Source organism: Macrobrachium nipponense, chromosome 20, assembly GCF_015104395.2.
Source record: "Macrobrachium nipponense isolate FS-2020 chromosome 20, ASM1510439v2, whole genome shotgun sequence".
Lineage (NCBI taxonomy): Eukaryota > Metazoa > Arthropoda > Malacostraca > Decapoda > Palaemonidae > Macrobrachium > Macrobrachium nipponense.
Window position 1 is genome coordinate 15,183,915 of NC_061089.1, and position 20,795 is coordinate 15,204,709.

At 36.9% G+C, this 20,795-nt stretch overlaps 1 protein-coding gene across 7 annotated transcripts in view; it reads left to right on the forward strand.

Annotated features, from left to right (window-relative positions):
• Window positions 1–20,795, forward strand: part of LOC135222340 (43 kDa receptor-associated protein of the synapse homolog) — a 485,735-nt gene that overhangs the window by 341 nt on the left and 464,599 nt on the right. For all 7 annotated transcript variants that reach the window (XM_064260432.1, XM_064260427.1, XM_064260437.1 and 4 more), the window contains exon 1: window positions 1–172. This exon is cut by the window's left edge. The gene's annotated coding sequence lies outside the window, so the exon portion shown is untranslated. The remainder of the gene's footprint in view (window positions 173–20,795) is intronic.

Below are 20,795 nucleotides of genomic sequence, written 5' to 3' on the forward strand. Positions count from 1 at the left end.
TATGAATTCAAATGGGGTAATTCACTCCCTGTGGACTTGGTTCCAATAGCATTTGGTATCGGCGACCTTTGGATAAAGAGATAGTGATATTTGATATGATATGTACGCTCTTCATGAAGAGGAGATTTTTAAAGACCTTGTGTGATGTGGCGTGTCTTCTGTTACAACGTTGGTAAGTTTCACTTTTTTCTTCCTCTGTTTGAACGTTTGATAAGTTTCTTTTATTTTTTAAAAATTAAATTTCTTATTTCTCGCTTGAGAGGTTAGGATAACCGAAGTGTGAAAATTCTTGATTAGGCTCACGTTAGGCTAAGTCTAGAATACTCATACTGTATATGTATTTTTAAAACCAGCAATATTGTTGTAGCCCATCAGGTACTATCATTTGATGCAGCCAAACCATACATTTTGTAAACCTTAAATACATTTCATAAACTAAGTTTTAGGTTGAGCATGGTCTTATAGACAAACGTTACTAGGTTATTATCACTGTATTGCAAAGCTAGGGCTAGCTAGGGTATGGAATAAATTGCGAAGCATCTCTAATATTTTGTTATTCGTTTAAGCCTAGTGATAAGCAAGAAAAATACATTACAGATATAAATCTAGTTATGCTAACTGTCTTTCTTACTGTTAGCCATAGTTAGGCTTATTCTAGTTGATGAGTTTACGATAACATTCTCGTAAAGAACCTAAAGTTGAAGATATGGCATAGGCCTAATAAGCTGAAAATGGCTTTATTAAAGGCCAGCGTAATTTTAAGTTTATTAATTGGACTTTAATGTAAAGTCAAAATAGGAATATGTTAAAGATTTCAACTATTCTGTACAGTTTAGTGTAAAATCGCCATTGGTTTTGCATGCAAAATGCTTTCTGAGAAGGCGTGAGTCAGATTATCACCGTCAACTGTCGTAAGTGGTGTGTTCATCGTAGCTCGTCGGGTTACGTCCTTGTAAATTAGACATACAGTTTACTTTTGTACAAAACAAAACGAGTGTAATGGTGATTCTGATTTTCCATTAAAATATCTAGGCCTATCTGCAGAATTTCATTTATAGCGTTTAAAAGTTTTCACGCCGCCATCGATTTCATTCCTAATTGTTCCCAGTGTGAACTCAACTTCAACTATTGTGGACGTTTAAAACCCGACCGGCCATAAAATGCTCTTCCATTCATTTGTCCATTCCTACAGTATCTTTTGATGTTTTAACTATATCGCATCCGCTAGACTTCCATTCCAACGGCATGTTACACCCCTTCCATGCATAGTAGTTTTGTCGGGAGTTACTTTCGACCATGGGGAAAATATGCAAAGTTGTTCGTTGTGCTTTTCCAGAATTGGCGTTCTTTGTTTTGGGTTGTTCTCCGCTCTTGTAGTCTGAGTCCTGCATGAGAAAAAGTGGTTCGTGGTCTTGTACAGTCCCCCCCACCCAACCTTTCCCATGGAGAGAGAGAGAGAGAATCGAAGGCTTCACGAGTTTTTATTTTTATTTTTTTTTACTGTGTATCAGGTTGTCATGAAAGATTGGATTGAATTAATCGCGTTGTTATATTAGATGACTGTATTGTATCTTTAATGTAAATTGAGAACGTTTAGCCATATGGCAAGAGAGAAATAAAAGTTAATGAAATTTTGAATAAGGTGACGAATTTCTGGTGATTAGGGTGGCGGAATAACTCGACTGCAGTAATTATGCAGGTATAGCAATTACCACATTTTGTTATCCCAAGTATTGTCATTTACGATATGCACTACTTTTGAAGCCAGTGAAAAAGTGTTAAAATTATGTAAAAGGTAGAGAGTAGCAGTAATTACCTCTTAGCTAGACGAGGGCATCCTCAGAAAGTTAGAAGGCTAGCAATACATGCATGCAATGTATGTACTACAAAGATCAGGAATACTAGTTGAATTATATTTTTCATTTTTGTTGCAGTATATTATCAAATGCAGCGTAACTACAATTCCATCTATTAAGATTATTGCCCCATTATTTTGTTAATTAATGAATTAGCCTTGGTTTACAAAGGGGCAACGTTTGGTGTTCGGTTTAGATTAAGCTCGCTCTGTGCTAGGTCGAGCCCTTGCCTTAAGGCAGGACCCTGGAGAGGATAAGATGCCTGATGTAAATCCCAGGACTACCCCGTCACCAGAGAAGTTTTATTAAGATTTGAATTTTCTTGGTTCGATTGTTTGGATTTAGCAAGATAACAAACCATTCTTATAGAATGGCTGTCTCTTATGTCGTTTTGCAGTAAAAAAAACTTGCAGATCAGTTGCAACCAGACTTAGCACAAAACATCGTTGGGTAAAGGGGCTTTAAGTTTATTGAACCGCCAAAACCAATAAAAGGGTAGATAATTGAGAAATAGTGAAAATAGACTAAGGTAATTTAAAATTCATCCTCTCTAGAACTAGTGGGCCATAAATGGCAACTTCCAGAAGATTCAGGTTCAGAATGTCACCAGTAAGGGACTAATATAAAGGCTTAAAGTCTAAGTTAAGTCAAATATTTCAAGATGATTGAGAATAACAGCAACACAGATTGATAAGCAATTAACCTCATTTAGGACAGATTCAGGTTTGTTCAAACCTTGAGCTTTGGGATCAGGTTAAGGCTACATCATTGGTCTGTAGTTATTCATACAAGAAATCTTAATTTGTAATTGTACATTCTATGTTTTGTGATCTTATAAACCTTATGATAATGTTTCAACAGGTGCATGGTAGCCTATCTTTATGTGTGGTGCATGGTAACCATTATCGAGGCTCACTTAGGCTGCTTGGTAGCTTTTCCAAGTCAACTCATTAAAAGGGTTTTCTCAGGGCTACTCAGTAAGTAGTTTTCTTTTAAGCTATGTTGTAAAGTAGTCTGTCTTCACACTACTCGAAAGCCCTTATCTCTGATACTAGCCAGTGTTGATAGAAGTTATTTTGGGTAAAAAATGTGGAAGAGTTGCTTAGATAGGCCCTGTTTTCAACGAGGCTGCATCCTAATCTAACCTAGCCTTGGGCCCCATGCCCTGACATGTCATGTGGGGTAGGGGGAGGGGCTTCGCCCCTTTCTGACCCCCTCCAACATCGTTCATAGCAGAATGATGTGCGCGCAACTATTCCACAGCAATACCCCTCCTTGGTGCTTCACTAATTGACACTCTCTTTAGGCCTCATGGTAACTTAGTTACTTATTAGTCGCTCTGTAAGTCTGCATGGTAATGCTTCCGCAGGTTACTGTAGTCAGTTTTTTGTATCTCTTATTGAGAGTACATGATAAAGCTCAAACTTACATATCAGCCTTTCTTTTAATGACAGCTAAGCTACCTACCATGCCTTACATCAGGAAATAGGGAGGTACGAGGTCCGTCCAAGACATTTGCCTGTGGAAAGAAGTGAGAGTTGGAATTGCAGGGCAGTCTAGTAAGTCCCTTTTAGCCACACAAGAGATGCATTATATTTGTTATTTATAGTATTATGCTTAATTGTATCTCTTTGCTACATGGTTGTGTTTTTGTTGGAAGTTATGATGGTTTTATGATAATGGATACATGGTTTTGTCTTTTCTCACTACTTGATAGCCCTTACTTTTCCATAGTATTGGTATAAGCTCATTATAGTCTTTATTGACGTAGAATACATATTAGTGTTGTGAGCTGTGTGATAGTCTTGAGTTGAGGCTGCAATATAGTAACCATAAGTAACGTGTCTCATTAGCATGTTTAATGCTTATTCTAGGCAAATTTAGTCGCTCCATTATGCCAGATAGTCTCGTCAGATTACACGATAGTCTCCTTAGCGTACTGTATTTGAAGTTTCATCAAGGTATGTAATGGCTTCAGCATGGGTTAAATCATAGTTTCTTACCATGCTACGCGATGTCTTGTTTTTTGGGCCCCGAGGCACTTTTGGAATTTTAATAGTGGCTTCGTGATTGCTTTGTGTTGGATCGTAATCATTCAAAGCTACAACAAACTTTATTTCTTCTTAATGCTGTGTCGTCTGACAGATGAGAGGGCTTTGTTTCGAAATTGTGGTCAACGTACTAATGTGAACAGAACTGGTTCAAGGCTTTCGTGTTCCGAAACTATGATTAACGTATTACAGTGCACAGAATGTAATTTGTAGAGTGAAGGTACAAGTGAAAGTGACCTTATAATACATTAGGATGGAATCCATGTCATAGATTAAGAATGAGTTCCAAATAATAGACTACGTTTACAGGGACAATTCGTATGATGAAAACTCCAGTCGATGTCTACAAAATGATATTGCACCGAGTCTCCATCTCTCTCTAAAAGTGTGTTAGCCCGTAAAGGTGACCGTCTGTTCTATTTCATCTCATGGGAGAGCTCTGCCAGCCACCAATACCAAAAGTTCGTGAATGGTCTAAAATGACATTTCGTGGAACTACCTAAAACTGCCCCGTTCTTGCGTGTATTCGAAAAGTGATTTGGCATTTAAGCGTAAATATCGAGAGAGAGAGAGAGAGAGGGGGGGGGGGGGGGAATTCATGAATGACTAGTTACATGCCGTAGTAAGCTGATTACCTGCCACTGTAATGAATGAATAAGGGCACAACCATACATGGTCAGAAAAAAATGTTCGACGGCGAATGATATCAGTTGGGTTGTCAATAAAGTGTATATTTTGGGAAAGGTCATCATTTGTTTTGCTTGTCGCTTTCGACTTTAGATACTAGCGAGTTTTTTTTTTTTATATGTGCACTCATAATCTTAGATTATCACATTCATTTTATCGAAAGAAGTAGACGGGGAACATTAATGACAATGAGTTACCACTCCCTCACCTGGGTTTCATTAAATATCATTTTGTTTTTACCATATGCATTTTAACTGTTGAAGAGGTGGCGGTAGAAAGATGGAGCCCCTTCCAGTTTTCGTTAAGTCTATTGGAATGAGGCCTCTTTTTATGGCTGATGCTGAGACCCATTCTCACCTTGGTCGATTGTTAAGGATGCTGGCGGAAATTTGAACTCATAGATACTTTCTCGCCTTACATTTATGCTTCATCGTGCAGGGTTCATCAGTAACTCGTCAAACCTTCTACTACACACACCTTATTTTGCGGGGTTGTAATTAAGTTCACGCCATCTATCGAGCTATTCTTAGGTTTTTCTATTTCTTTCTTACCACCAGCCGATTGTCATCCATCCTTTGGAGGGGATGGCTGGAAGGTTACAGCATTCCTATACTGCTAGGTTTAGGAATGAAGTTGCAGACTCGCGTCCTCGATCCTAGGCTGGGCATATAACTATATGCATACACATATACACATATATATATATATATATATATAATATATATATATATATATATATATATATATATATATATATATATATATATATATATATATATATATATATATATATATATATATATATATATATATATATATATATATATATATATATATATATATATATATATATATATATATATATATATATATATATATATATTACACATACATACATATATATCATTAAACACGTCGGTCTCAGCCACAAAATTTAGGATGATTCCGTTTCAGAACACTACTACAAGATTAACTGCTTCAAACCCCTATTTAGGATGCTCATGAGCATCGAGTTGAACTCCCTTATACACATTACACCATATATATCTATAAAAATCGTTTACTGTAATCCAGCAGTATACTATGGAGCTAAAAAGGCCCATATACATGCTTTTTATGTATCTGCATGTGTTTATATATTATATATATATATATATATATATATATATATATATATATATATATATATATATCACGCATATTTTTTAAAAGGGATGGGATAGTAGCAGTCATACACACCCTCGAAAGTGTAATTGTGAAATGTATCATTAATGATGGATCTATCCGCAGTAAACGCTCTCTGTGTCACCGTTATCTTATTGCACTTTTCATCTGTACGCCCTTTTTCCCTACCCACACATTGTATCACGCGACCCTATTGTTTATTAACTGTTTTAAATAAAAGTTCTGCCGTTTTAACAAGACCTGTTTTACACTAGTCTCCCTTCTTTTACAGTTGTGAGCGTGCGTGTATGAATGTATACCGTACATGCGTACACTTGAGCTGAACAGAATCGCGTGGACTCTGCTCTGTATATGGATTAAAGCATTCAGTCGACCCCCCCCCCCTGCCAACAAACAAATTTTTTTTTTACTAATTTTGTATGTGACTGTTCCATATAATTGGAACCCTTACCGCTGTTACTTTTCTCATTTCCCTAGGGGTGTCATCCTCGATTACGTTGTAGCCTAGCCCCCATTTTCTATGGCCATTAAAGCACATTGTACCCATGATGGGCCGTCCGTTAAATCTTTTTCAAATTATTCTTTTGAAACTAGTATTTACGCCCCTCCCCCCATCTTTGTTTGGGGACATTAAGTTGAGGCTTGAAATGATGCTTTCATTATCGCAAATTATATTTCCCTGGGCTGCTGTAGAATTGTTAATTACAGAAGTGTCTATATTTGGAGTTATGTAACCTATGTAAGTCCGATGTATTTGGGTTTTAAACTAGCTGATATCTTTGTCCAGAGAGCATGATTAATTTTGTTGCTTAAGGCTGTATTGTTAAGTAGTTACTGGAGATGGTTTCTTCCCCGATTTGTTTACGTTAAGGGTATCAGACTGAATCGGGCTTCGTCCCGTATATTGACATTGAGATTCTACAGGACTAGACTATGTAGAAGTCCCTTTCTTTCTTTTGATTTGTTTTTCAGGACAGTTTGTCAGTGTTATCTCCGTCCGTTGGCTTGAAGCTGAAGCAGCGTTGAGTTCCTTGTCTAGCTCTAGGTCAGAGTCAAACCCGGCCATATGGAAAGTGAATGTAGTTTATAAGCCTCCATGATAATGTCTTTGTTATCCATCTATCTTGGATATTTCAATTGTAAGATAATACTTCATTACATGGCTTACATTATGGTACGGGTAAACGTGATTCTAACACACATTTGGAAGAAATATCATAGTGAGTTTACTAAGCAAGTCTTTGATTTAGGAATAGAAAAGGTACACAGGTCTAGTATATTTTTAAGTGAAAAAATACCCCATACTAAGGGAATAACATGCTATCAAAGGGAATATGTATATACGCATATATATATATATATATATATATATATATATATATATATATATATACGTATATATATATATAGTGTGTGTGTGCGCGCGCGCACATTTACCTTGTCCAGGATAAGAACCTTTGCCTTTTGAATTGGATACATGATTGACAGAGTCGTACCCATACAGCAATCTTGTTGGCTGGATGGATAAGTCTCAGCGATTTGGAATATATACCAATTGTTCCTTATGTATATGTATACATGTCTGTGTGTGTATTTGTACGTAAGTATATGATCATTTGTGTGTAAAACTTCAGACAAATGCTGCACCAATATTCTCCAAACGTATACCAAAAGATTTACGACAGTTTGTTTTATATATTCGGAATATTTACCCTGTATATGTAGATATGGTAAAACATGCACTTCTTTTAATGATTTGTTCTCATACCAAACGACGCTTTAATTTTTTCCCTGCTTATCCCCACAATGAAAGGAGAGATATTAACATTGCTGTGAATATTCTCCTGTTTCATCTTAAACAGAATAGAGAACAAAAGAGCACTGTAAATTTGGAGAATGGAAGCCAAGCAACAGCGAATGGCGTTAGCCAGGAGATGAAAATATCCGTAATGAAAAAATGAAAAAGCCCGTTTGGCTTTTCAAACCTCACTGACTTGTTAGATGACGAGAGTGATATTTTTTTCCTGGTTCTTGACGAGAAGTGTTTTTTTTTTTTTCCGTTTCTCTCGAATGAGAGTTCTAGATTGGCGGTTGAATTTTTTTTTTATTATTACTTAGTATATATAAGCTGTGGCTGAAGTATGAATTCTTCTTCTATAGAAATGTGTAGCTGTTGGTTGAGAGTTGTATTTTTTTTCTTTAATTGTTTGGGTCTCGGCTGAAGTTTGAATTTTCCATTTTCCTTGAATATTCAAGAATTTGTTACCATGCAGAAAATTGAATATCAGGCTGGAGAGAGAGAGAGAGAGAGAGAGAGAGAGAGAGAGAGAGAGAGAGAGAGAGAGAGAGAGAGAGTGGCATCTTTTATTTCCTTTTTCCAGTTTTAAGAGAAGCTCAAATCTTTGAGAGAGAGAGAGAGAGAGGTATCTTTTATTTCCTTTTCCTAGTTTTAAGAGAAGCTCAAATCTTTGAGAGAGAGAGAGAGAGAGAGAGAGAGAATTTTATTTCCTTCGTCTAGTTTTAAGAGAAGCTCAAATTTTTGTACAGGAAATTCATCAAGTTTTTAAACTTCAAAACATTTTGCTTTGTCTATTCCGACCTCGCACTTTCCATGACATTTGTCTCGGTGATTTTTTAGGAGACTTTTCGTCATTTTCATGTTTGAAGTCCAATATTGGACTTCAAAGGGAGACCAAATCGGCGCCGTTCGCTAGCCCGGGGTAAATAGGGAGGGTTGGAGTCGGAAAGGGCATCCGTCCGTAAAACGTCCGCCAAAACCAATTGTGAAATGAACCATTCAAGATAGGAGCAGCGTATGGAAGCTCGATAAAAACAGCTCCCAGACTAGGATTAAACATATACATATATATACATATATGTTTATATTTAATTATAAATTATATATATATATATATATATATATTTCTCACGTGCAGCCCCACGAATTGTGTCACCCCTGTTAGAGTGCCTCTTCTATCTACTCTCTGCCATTTTCCCTCATAAAAAATCTGTTATTTAATTAAAGAAACGTCCATTTGAATTCGCGACCAAAACCAAATCGAACGGTCAGTTCTTAGTTTCCCAACGAGACAACGCCTTCGCTTCTCTGTGGCTGTGTGAGGCTTTAATCTTCTGTCTGGTTTTACTGCTATCTTTGCATGGGTGTGGAGACCGTTTGTTTTGAACTATGTATTTCCTGCTGTGAAAAATTCCAAACACATTTACGATTATATATATATATCACACACACACATAACAGTTAAGACAAAAATGAAAGGCTGAGGTAATGTGATATGAACATCCCCCAGTCAGAATTCAGTAATTGAGTCATTAATCCTCCTAAAGTGGGGACTTTTTTAATTTCTCTCTCAGCTAAAACATATTAAATCTGACGGTGTTCGGTGAATTCGTCCGTCGTATTCGTACTCCATAAAGGATGTTTTTTATGAGGAACACCTAAGCGTGAATAGATTTATGGTTTCCCCCGTGGGTCTTTCAATTTTCGAGGTGGCTAACTTTACCCAACAAGTTTTTTTTTTTTTCTTTTCTCCTCTACCTGTGTGAAGTTTTGTATGGTACCCTTAAATTGCCTGGGTTTTTATGTATGTGGCTGCTTGTATCTCTTCTTGCTGTTGTCAATTGTTTATATGAGGAATGTCATAAATGAAATATCAGAGTTTTGTCAACAAATCATCTTAAGAGGACATATAAGACATTCAGTCATTTTTAGTGGACGTCGTGTCTTATCAGTATCGCTGGCAAGATTTATGACATCTTCGTGGTTAGAGGGAATAGCGAAGTATGTATCCATAGATAATCTTTAAAGCTTGCGTGACACAAATACTATTGGTAAAGATTTATTGGCCTAAAAAGCGGTATAAATATTGCAGTGGTGTCGTTGATGCAGTATTTGCTGAAATCAGTTGTTTTCGCCGAGTACAAAAATGAGTTATTTTTTTTTCATAATATTCATAGTCTGTACACATGCTTATAAGTACTCCTTACACACTTGATTATAAAATTCTAAAAATATTCGTATTTGTGGCCGTGGATAATGTGGACTGACTTAAAAAATGGTGGTTATTTAGTACAATATTTTTTTTCCTTTTGCTGAAGAGAGAGAGAGAGAGAGAGAGAGAGAGAGAGAGAGAGAGAGAGAGAGAATTTAGCACACTGTAAATTCCCCTTGAAGGCATTGTTCGTGAGTTTCGGATCAAATTTAAAAATACAAGCATATCATTGATGATCTATCTATAGATCTCTCTCTGTCTCGCCCTCATTGCATTACTATAGCTGTGAATATAATTGGGCGAACAAGTTGGAGTTTAGACCTGTCATGTAACGAGGAGACCGGGCCAGTCGTCATAATGCCTTCTGTCCACGTAACTCCTGTAAATGTCATGGAGTTCCTTTTTAAAGGGATGAAAAAAAGGTGATATAAATATAGGTAAATTGAATAGGGCGATCGTAAATGTATCCGAAGGGGAAATCGACATTCTTTGTCAATGAACAAAAATAGTTCCTTTAATATATAATGTGGAGGCACCTGTTCTTTATTTGACAGTGTCTCTATACCGTATCTTTACCTCCGTTTCAATGCATTCGTATGTAGTTATTTTAAGTAATTGATTCTGTGGAACTTTGCAATTCATTATTCGTCCTCCTTTCTGTTATTAAAGAATGAATGTCGCTGAGGCTGGGGTATTGTTAAACTCGGCAATGAACTGTGTACCTGACAATTGGTCGACTGTGGTAGATCGTAACCAAGGTGGATGAGTTCAGTGAGGGATCGCAGGTCAGTCCTCCGCAGATGTCTTGAATGAGTATCCCCTAAAAGTTCCATATTTACTCAATTTTGTCGTAGATGGAAATTGCATCTGGCAACCTCATTCCAAAAAGGGTTCTGATAAAATGAAGGTTAACATACTCTGGTGCCACCCCCTATAAGGGAAAAAGCTTATAGTTGTATGCAGTGTATGTATATATCTAGCCTTTGTATGTATGCATTTATGTATATAATGTATATGTTAAGTATGTATGTATATATGTCTGGTTTCACTTCTGTTTTAATTTCCAGTGCTGTCCCAATTACCTCCGTGCTTGCTTTTGTTCAAATGTCACACGGGAGAGGATTTGCATACGTGTTCAACAACAATATCATAAAGGTCATTGATGTGAAACCGAGTTGTAAATAGATTCCGAGTCATTCACTTAACGAAAGCACGCGTTGTTTGGGAACGCAGAGAGAGAGAGAGAGAGAGAGAGAGAGAGAGAGAGAGAGAGAGAGAGAGAGAGAATGAGTATTTGCTGCTTTGTCAAGGGGATTGGTTTCCTTTTAACGTGATCAGACTTAGTGGTTGTTGATAGGCACATCCTATAAGGAGAGACATAAACTTGTACGATGGTGCCTTGTTGAGTCAGGGTATTCGTGTGTAACATATAGTGAGCATTTTTATATTGCCATCATTTAGACAATGAAAATAGTCCATTTTGATATGCTAAGCATGTTTTTATCACATTCAGACGTCCTCTTGATAGCTCCAATGTCAGATACAGTAGATTAATAAAATCTTCATATACTAATGCTTATGAGCCAGTTACGCAGAAGACGATAATCACTTTTTAAAATTGCCTTAACTTTGCTCTGAATACCCTTGTGCCTGTGAATAGTAATTTTGCGTGAAAATGGTGAAACTTAATTCATGTTGTGTTAGTATTTCTCTATTTCTGAAGGTATCGTTCGCCTTGTCAGTTTGATTTTGTACATAAGCCTCTAAAGGTTCCCGTTGTTTCGTCTCTCTCTCTCTCTCTCTCTCTCTCTCTCTCTCTCTCTCTCTCTCTCTCTCTCTCTCTCTCTCTCTCTCTCTCACAAGAACATTACTGCTAAAATAAGTAAACGAATTTGAATGAAAATAATTTGCTTTGAGAAGACGCTACCGCGTCTCTCTTTCTATCATGATATTCCTTGTAGCCCTCTTGCGTGTGGGGTAATACAGAACGAGAAATAGAGTTGTGTATCACAGCATTTACCCATCTTCCTCCCTACTCCTTGATGGGGTCCTCTTCTGTGTAGTTGTTATCAGGGCAAACAGCGATGGATCCTACATATATTGGCGAAGGATGGATGCCCTTTCCTTAGGCAAAGTCCCTGATGGATTGATTCCTTTTAGGGTCCTTCCTCTTGCCTACCCGCCGGATGTTTCTGTTTAGTTTCCTTTTTTTTTTTTTTTAAGTCTCCTCGCTTCTATGGGTTCTTGCTCTCTCGTAATCTGTATTTGGTGCTTTGTTCATGTTGGCAGAATCCTGTATCAGTTCAGGGAGCATGATTGATAAAATAAGAAAAATAAACTTAAAAATCTAAGCAATTTAAAACAATATTTTACATTGCGGGTTGGACTCTCGTGATAAAGTTACTAATAAATTGGAATTTAGGGAACTTAATGATTGTGACGATTGATTTAGAGATTTTTTTTAAAATAAGTTATTAATTTTCTTTCGTCATGGTACATGATCTGTATTATTCTTCCTCAGATAGTTTAACAAAAAGCAAGGCATCCTTGCACTTTTTCTGTTCCAGTTGCCAATGGCCTTACGCACTGGAGTGATCATATCATTCAAAATTGCCACTTCCCTCCCTTCACCCAATTACTTAACCTTTTTTATTGGTTTTGTATTATTTTACGAATATTTCCGGTCACTAAGTATGCGTCTTCCTCTTTTGCAAGTACATCTGTATTCAAGCAATCGTTCCATTGAGCCAAAGGCGAGAATCCATCACTTCGAATAGACGCATTATCCCTGCCTTGCCGCCACTTCATATGTTTACTCCTTTCCCTCCATTGCCAAGTTCTTCATTCTGTCCCTTCATCTGCTTCCCACGAGCCCTTCAAATTGTATTCTTTCAAGAGGCGGGCTTGTTGCTTGCTTTGGGGGAAGACCTGCTTTTTCTTCCCATAGGCTTTTCATTTGTATATTCTCTCCGTGCCTTTGCTAGGTAGGGGAACTGACTTACTCGTGGCATTGCCTATTCTCTTGAAATGGAGAAAAAATGAACCAAAATGCTCGAGAGAGGCTGACTTGCTCTTCGTGTCTCTCTCTCGTTGAAAGTCCTGAGAAAAGAAAGGATGAGATGCATATGACAAACGAGAATGGTCGGAGGAGGTTTTGGGGCTACTGGTTGAACTAATGAATGAGACCAGTAACCCGGAGAAAGAAAGAAAGAAAAAAAAATCCAGAAGGGGTGAGTCACACCCCTTGATGCTTACGAGGAAAAGGACCTTTATGGGCATAAAGTCTTCCCCGGCCTTTTTCCCAACCCATTTATGTTCATTAGCGTTTTTCCCTCCATTAGGCGACCAGACTGCGAAAATGAGAGAGAGAGAGAGAGAGAGAGAGAGAGAGAGAGAGAGAGACATAAAAAAATTGAAAGAGAAAAAACCATAATAAGGTGGAAACGTAGACAGACCCTACATTGTTATTAATTAATATTAATAATAATAATAATAATAATAATAATAGAAATATTAAGGAATAAGGAGATAAATTTACTGCAGGTCTTCACTGACAGACAATCAAGTGAAACTTATTCCCTAAAAAGACTGATGACAATGTAGGTGACATTTCCCACCGAAGTGGGAGATCACTTCCTAAGCAAAAGGAATACCGAGGGAGGTAAAGGATTCCAGATTTAATTGTAAATATTCAGTTTACTTGGATGTAAATACGTATTAGTATCTTCCAGGGTATATAAAGTCAAGGGTGTGGGCCCAGCAACCTTGTCCCAAGTGGTAGCTTAGAAACTAGAAGGTCAGTTTCTCATCTTTGGTGACCCCTCCCCCCCCCCCCCCCCCCCCACCTCTAAAATGTAATTAAAGACAAAATCAAGGTGGTATATATAATATAGTATATATATATATATATATATATGTATATTATAATGCCTTGTGTGTATATATACTTATGTACAAGCATATATTTTATAAATGTATATATATATATATATATAATATGTATGTATATTATATATATGTGTGTGTGTGATTTGGAGAGAGAGAGAGAGAGAGAGAGAGAGAGAGAGAGAGAGAGAGAGAGAGAGAGAGACAGAGTGGAGAGATAGAGAGAGAGCGAGCGAGAGAGAGAGAGAGAGCAGAGAGAGAGAGAGAGAGGTGGGAGGAGAAGCTGGTGGTAACCATTCAAGTACAATTTCCCAGTTATTTTGGAGACCTTTTAATTTAGAACCCAGCGTGTCGTTTGCCCACAATATGGCATTCCAGGACGCACGTAATGATCTCTTAACAAAAGTTCCCGTTTTTTTCTTGGTTAATATTAAATGAATTTTTATAATTGCTTTCGCGGTTCTCCCAGTTCCATTTTCTGTTTCGGGAGTGCTAGAATTCTTTTTCAAAGGAGAATCATTTTCATCGGAGTTTATATTTCTTTGTTCATCAGGAGTTCTACTTACGTGTTTGGCAGTTTGTCTACGTATGTCTTTCATTGTTCCCGTTTCCTTCTTTTGCTTAACGATCAGTTCCTTAGACTTCAGCCTTGCACGTTGGATGGTGATGTCTGTGGTGGCACGGCAGACTTATAATTATGATAAAGAGAAATCTGTAATATGGGTAAATAAAGATATATAAGTCTCTTTGTTTTTAACATTAGTAAGCAACTTTGCAAGTGTATTTAACATTAGTAAGCTACTAGGCATGCTGCCGACACGTATCATTAAGACATCCGATTTTACGTGCTGTCAAGTATTACATTTATATATATAGTATATGTAAGCACGTAACCCCCTATTTCTCTTCGTTGACCAATATCTGACTAGACTTCCCTGTACCTACTGAGTCATCTGATATTTATGGAGATCTTGTAAATATCATGTATTTTTGGCTAACTAATTGAGTGATCAGGGCCTTGTTTTATGCTAGTCTGTTTCTTTTGCTGTTATATGCCTCATATCTTCATTATTCCTTAACGCAATGACGTTCCTACAACATTACTTCCATTTCACCACTATATTTTCCCCTAATGACCAGTCTCAAATCTGCCTCGAGGGTAATGTATGCGCATCCATCTGTTTAGCTGTTAAGGAGGTTATATTTCTTAAGTAGGTGAAAGATTCCTGTCGTCTCGGCTAACCTTGTCATTCACCTGCTAAATATTAGTATATTCTGTCAAACGCATAATATTGGGGAACAATATTATAAGAGTAAGAAGGAAAATCGAAGGAGAAATTGTGCAGCCTCTCCTCTTATTAGATGGTCACCTCAGTCCTTCGTTTTGTTGTCCAAGGCTTTATTTTGTTAACCTAATGAAAGACTTATCTTTTAAGTTACACTTGACCAAGATTGAGGGTGCTGTTGATGGTTGGTGACATTCTGAATGTGATGACGTTTTGTGTCTTGAAATGTGACTTATCTCAACGGGCAGCAGTCTTCCCTTTTACTCTGCTCTGTTCTTGAGGGAAGTCGAGAAAGAAATCATACCCTTTTACCTAAGTTGTGGATAATGTGAGATTCATAAAAATTGTGGCTGCGGGGACAGGTAACATCCTCAATTGAATCATCCATTTTTCAATAAACTTGTGACGTTTCCTGAATAGATTTTGTTTCTACTTTAACCTCGGCTCTCTTTATGTCTGTTCTTCTGGTACTGATTCGAGTGAATCGTTTCACATGTCAGGTCACTTAGTGGTTATTCGTAGCAGCAGCGAAGAGCCCCGACGACAGTGAAGTGTCAGTAGGACCTGCAGAGGCTTTGTTCCATGAAAGTGATCGTCTGACGGAAGTTATGCATTGACGGTGTTACTTAATTGTAGAGCTGATTTACTTTTAGTTAACTGTAGTGGTCATTTACTTTTAGTTTAATGTAAAAGAAAAGTGCTGTGACGGCTTTGTCTGTCCGTCTGCCCTTCTCCTGTCCGCTTGCCCTTTTTCTGCCTGTTAGATCTTAAAAACTACTGAGACTAGAGGGTTTCAAATTGGTATGTTGATCATCCACTCCAATCATCTAACAGACCAGATTGCAATCCTTTAGCTTCAATAGTTGTTATTCTATTTAAGGTTAAAGTTAGCCATAATCGCAAATCTGGCACCGCTTTAGGTACCGACAGCACAGGCCGGCACCGGACCTTGGCTGAGTTTCATGGGCAACGGAAAAGAGTTTCATGGTCCGTGACTGAGGCCATCACAGGACCGTGGCAGAGTTTCGTGGGCCTTGACTGAGGTCACCACAGGAGCGTGGCCGAGTTTCACGTACCATGGCTGAAAGTTTCATACAGCATTATACCCTGTACAGAATATTCGATTGCGCTGAAGAAACATCGGCGCATTATTTTACTTGTTCTTGTTGTTATTGAATGTATATGTATTTCTATCTCAAGGTTGACCAGATAGCAAAGAAAAATATGATACTTATGATAACCACCTTTCTCGTTTTTATTCCCAGAGATTTATATCTCCTGAACCATTAAAATTCGAACCCCCGTTTAGACACCGGTCAGGTTTTTTGAAAAATGAGCCCCCTCGCATTCAGCTGAAGTGCAGGCAGGTCTTGCCACTCTTGAAAGAAAAATAAAATGAACTAAAAAAAAATTTCTCTGGGACACTTACATTGTTTACCACTAAACCCCATTATTTTGAGATTGGCTTCCCACTCGTTCATCTCATTCCGTATGCATGGCAGTACCACGGTAACAGCGTAAACAAATTACCGAGTGCATTCTATGTCCGGTAACTTCTTCCTCCGCTGACTATCAATTAACTTCAAATATAGAATTATGAGACTGGGGAAAATAAGTCGTCAAGCTTGTCATGCAGTAACGGCTCCATATCATATTAAATTCTGCAATTTCAGCAACCTAACAACCACAACAGCAGTAGTAATAATAGTCGCGAATGCAGTCCACTGTAACTTTGATATCGTTGCTTTTAAAAAAGTAGCTGTGAAGTATATTTCACCAGAACTCTGCGTAGATGTATAGTGAAGTATAAACGTGTCATGTTGGTTGTTTATGAATTCTGAATTGTTTTCAGTCTCATGACTTCTCAGAAGATGAACAATTCAGTTCAGTACGCACTTAACATAAAATAGTGTTTAAAGATTTTTATCAGTAATAATGTTTATGCCACTAAATTTGTGTGTACCTTTTAAAACAGACTAGAAGGAAACATTCAAGAATACGTTATAACTTGGTGGTGAAAGAATTTATTCTCTTTTGACACTAAACTACTTAATTACATGCGAGGAACTTAAGAGGCAGCATGCAGAACTCGAACTCAGTTCATCAGTTCAACGAAGCAGGAGCCAAGAACCACCAAGTCGACATTTATAAACGGTACCCATATCATCATGACGTTACTGATTATTTTGTTTAATCAAATTATTGCTATTGAACTGAATATAGAATTTACGCTAGAGGCCAAACACTGGGACCTGTAAGGTCTTTCAGCGCTGAAACAGAAATTGACTGTAAAAGGTTTGTAAGATGAAACAGGAGGAAAACCATGAAGTTGCACTAGGAATCAATTGTTAGGAGTGTGTGGAAAGTAAGGTGATAGAAAGAGAATATGAAAGGAGGTACAGTTAAAGGAAAGGAAGGGACTGCAGCTAGGGGCAGAAGGCACGCAGCAAAGAAGTTTCTATAACCTCAATGGAATAATTATTGCTATTGGCAAACCATTCTTCCCGTTGATTCCCGAACAAACATGGAGCACTTAGCATGGTGGATCAATGACCTTTCTCGCAGAGGGAGTTTGGGGGTAAGAAATCGGTGGGTGATGATTATCGAAGGCTTTCTGTGGGTGATCGTTAGCAGCGACGGTCCTTGCATAGATACGGTTGTTTCAGAGGCTGTCTCGGTATCTTGAGGATATTTTGAGATCGTTGCTTCAGTGTTGTTTTGTTGCCCAGTTACAATGAAATTTTCACTATTTAGATATGTCATATGATTTTAAGAAAGTCAAACTCTGGTAATACGGCATATAATCATATCTGAAGTTAAGTTGGTCCTGACGTTAAAAATAAATAGACACCCTTTTATATATATATATATATATATTACAAAATCATACATATATATATATATATATACTACTATATATAATACATATCATACATACATACTACATACATACTACATGTGTATCCAAAAATTGTGAAGAATACGAGAAGTTGAGAGGGCATTGTGACTAATTATATATATATATATATATGTATATATATATATATATATATATATATTATATATATTATATAATATATATATATATATATATTTATATGTCGTGTTGATGACTCGAGACATAAGGTTGATAATATTTATAAATGTCCTCTATTCTAGTCTTGCTGTCTTTGCACACGCATGTGTTTGCGTTTGTGTAAATATTACCATAGCCAACACTTGATAAGTATGTATGAAATAATGTATCAAGCCACGAAATGAAAATACGAATGATTTTATTGGAGCTAACTAACCCTTTCGTTTTTATTTTCATCGCCTCAAGACACTTTCTGTTTTCTGCCCAACACCCTTCAGTAGTAGTAGATAGAAATATGTATTTATCCCCTTGCAACATCCCAATCCGCTTTGCCGGTATAAACGAATCAATACTTCCTTTTTTTTTCTCTTTTGCGTTGCCATAATCCCATTTTATAGTAGGATGTTTCTAGTTTTTCTTTACACCATTTCTTTCTGTCATTTTTTTTTTTCATCGGTAAAGTGTGGGATGTGATTTTGCGCCACAGTCCAGGTTTCAAGTGAAACATTTCTTTGATTTTAGATTTCTGTAAAAGAAAACTATTGTGACGGCTACTTGTCTGTCCGTCCGCGCTTTTTCTGTCCGCCCTCAGATCTTAAAAACTACTGAGGGTAGAGGGCTGCAAATTGGTGTTATCCTCCACCCTCCAATCATCACAACGTACCATATGGCAGCCTTCTAGCCTCAGTAGTTTTTATTTTATTTAAAGTTAAACTTAGCCATAATTGTGCGTTTGGTAATGCTTTAGGACAGGCCACCATTGGGTTGTGGCTGAAAGCTTTATGGGCCGTTGCTCATACAGAAAATTCGTTTGCGCCGAAGAAACATTGGCGCATTTTTATTTATTTTTATAGGTTTCAGTAACTTGTCAAGGCTTTTCATATCTTTGTGTGTGCTGTGATATTTTCACTTTGTGTTATCAGAAACATTTATCAGTTAATCATATTTACCACTTGTTAATTACTCTGTGTTCATTTATTAACAAAAGTATTTCGTGAATTATTTTTTCTTTACAGATAAACATTCCTTTGCATTTATGCACAGATTTACAACTTACCCACCGATAATTGTTTTTTATTTTTTTTACTCTGTTTATGAGAGGAATATTACTCGAATTCGATTCATTTTCCAAATTCCAAGAGAAACGTTTCCTCAGAAGCTTTGGTTTCGTTTTCCAAATTCCAAGAGAAACGTTTCCTCAGAAGCTTTTGTTTCGTTTTCCAAATTCGAGAATCAGAGGCTTTTGTTTTGGTTTCCAAATCCCGAGAAAAACGTTTCCTCCGAAGCTGTTGTTTCGTTTTCCCAATTCCCGGGGAGTAGTATTTCTCCAAAACTTTTTTTTTTTTAAGGTTCAAAGAGAAACATTTCTTCAAAATCTGTCGTTTTGTTCTCCAGATTTCAAAAGAATTAGTCCTACAAAACTACTACGCTAGTTTTTTTTTATAAGAAATATTTCTTCAAACCGGTCGTTTTGTTCTCAAAATGACAAGACTATTTCAAAAGAAATAGTCCTTCAAAACCAGTCGTTTTTATTTGTTTTTTATAAGAAATATTTCTTCAAACTTTTTTTTGTTCTCAAGCTTCCAAAAGAAATAGTCCTACAAAACCAGTCGTTTTTCTTTGGATTTTATGAGATATGTTTCTTCAAAACCTGTCGTTTCGTTTTCAAGATTACAAAAGAAATAGCCCTTGAAAATACATTGTTTTTCGTTAGATTCTATAAGAAATGTTTCTTCTAAGCGTGTCTTTTTGTTTTCCAAATTTCAAGAGATCTATTTCTCGAGAATCTGTCGTTTTATTCTCCTCCCATTTTCCAGCAAGTGGTTAAATCTTGTGTGTGTCCTTCGCAAATCTTCAAAACTCCATTTGTATCACGAGAGATTTTTCGTGATCCCTTTTTGCAACTGTTAGTAAGAGTAGTTTTTCATCTATTTTGCTTAATATTGTACCATTCAGTTCAAGAAAAGTCTTTCACTTTTCATTTTTTTATCAGTAGCTGCATAATTATTTTTCCATTTTTTCGCCAGATAATTTTTTCAAGCAAAAATGATCTTGTCATCATTTATGTAAATTTAGTTATTTTCGTCATAAATTCTTAGTACCGAGTTATTTGTTACTTGTCAAGCATACGTACGCGTTTCACCGTTAGGAGAAATATTTCAACTAAGAATGAAGCGCCCCTCTAATCTTTTTAAAAAATTCAGAAATAGAGTTTTGAAGGCAGGTTCATCTTCAAAAAGCTCTTATTTCGAACTAAACTTTTTTTTCCTTATTTATCTTTTTTTTTATCATTTCCACGATGCACTCGTCTTTAACTCGCACGAGCAACAGCCTAACTTTAAAAGTAGAATTCAACTTTAAATGATTTTTAGGTTTGGCTTTAAAATGATTTTATACTACGTTACCGTTAAATTCCCGTCACCATATCTTTTAGAAAGTCGCTCAATATGAAGTTAGAATTGATGAAAATTTTATAAAGAAATCGTGGGACGTTCACCCAAATATCTGGGCCAAACTTTCTCGGTTGAGGAGAAAGGATATGTTGAAGCAAGGAGAAAATACTGATTACTGTCATGTCCTTTAAAGATTAAAAGGCATCCCCCCCCCCCCTCTCTCTCTCTCTCTCTCTCTCTCGTCTCTCTCTCTCTCTCTCTCTCTCTCTCTCTCTCTCTCTCTCTCTCTCTCTCTGTGGGGAGTTTTGTTGATGGAAGTTTTTGATATCATAAGTCGTTATTTCGGTGAATTCAAAAAAATTTTGT